General features: G+C 39.2%; 1 pseudogene; it reads left to right on the top strand.

Moving 5' to 3' along the window:
• The first annotated feature begins 379 nt into the window (after positions 1 to 379).
• The window catches only part of LOC121813753, a 3,320-nt pseudogene continuing 2,639 nt past the window's right edge, over positions 380 to 1,060 (top strand).

Raw genomic sequence — 1,060 nt, 5'->3', positions numbered from 1 at the left:
GAAACAAAAACGGGTTTCACAGGAGTCACTCAGGCTCCGGGGTGGACCTACGCCGAAATAACAAACAAAAGGAAAACAGCTGAGAGGAGCGACTGCTTGCCTATCCCTAAAGAAACATAACCAAATGACAATCACTTACCTCCCTGCCTAACAAAACATGAGAAAACTGCCCAACTGAAAAGGCGATCCACCCCAATTCCTCCTGGATTCACAAAACGCCGGAGGACACTGATTCAGAGAGTCAGCTGCAGCGACCTGCAGCAAAAGCCTGCACGCATTCATTGGTCAGCATATTTATGTCTAACTGCCTGATCATTTTTTCATAAGCACTTACTTTTTAAGTATGTTTTTTTTTATCACCCATGAACCCATGAAGGGCATGTCGCAGCCCCAGCTGGTTGGGGTAAAACCGAAGACTGATGGATTGCCGTCCTCAACCCTGACGTTTTATACTCTGCCTCCAGATCATCATCCAATCTGGGCACGCCATCTTCGGGATCCACCACTCCTGAAGGCGCACCTGCACACTCACATTTACATGTCAGAACCCCAGCCGACGACGGCAGCCGTAACAATAGGGTATCAAATACTTATTTCCTTCATGAAAATGTTAATTAATTTATAACTTTTTTGAAATGCATTTTCTGGATTCTTTTGTTATTGTTCTGTCTCTCACTGTTCAAATAAATCATTGAAATTATAGACTGGCCATTTCATTTTTAGTGGGCAAACTTAGAAAATCAGCTGGGGTTCAAATATTTTTTTCCCTGACTGTAATTAATTTAATACTTAAAAAAACTCACAAGATAATGAGCCTAGCGTTCAAAGTTTAACACTAAGCAAGAGAGAATTCATTTTCAAAATATAAAATTCAATTTAAAGTTAGTGATGATCATTTACAAACCAATAAATTGAATTTCAAATTAGGATAATTCATATTCAGTTTTCAAAAGCATTTATTCAAGTTACAATTCAGATTCAATCTGAGCAATTCAAATGCAAATTTAACTTATTCAAATTCAGTTTCTGATGGCACAGATTTCTGCCCATAGGGGCGAAG

Source organism: Haplochromis burtoni, unplaced genomic scaffold (assembly GCF_018398535.1).
Source record: "Haplochromis burtoni strain Fernald_Lab_line unplaced genomic scaffold, NCSU_Asbu1 Contig_2442, whole genome shotgun sequence".
NCBI lineage: Eukaryota > Metazoa > Chordata > Actinopteri > Cichliformes > Cichlidae > Haplochromis > Haplochromis burtoni.
This window is presented reverse-complemented; position numbering and strand designations above follow the sequence as displayed.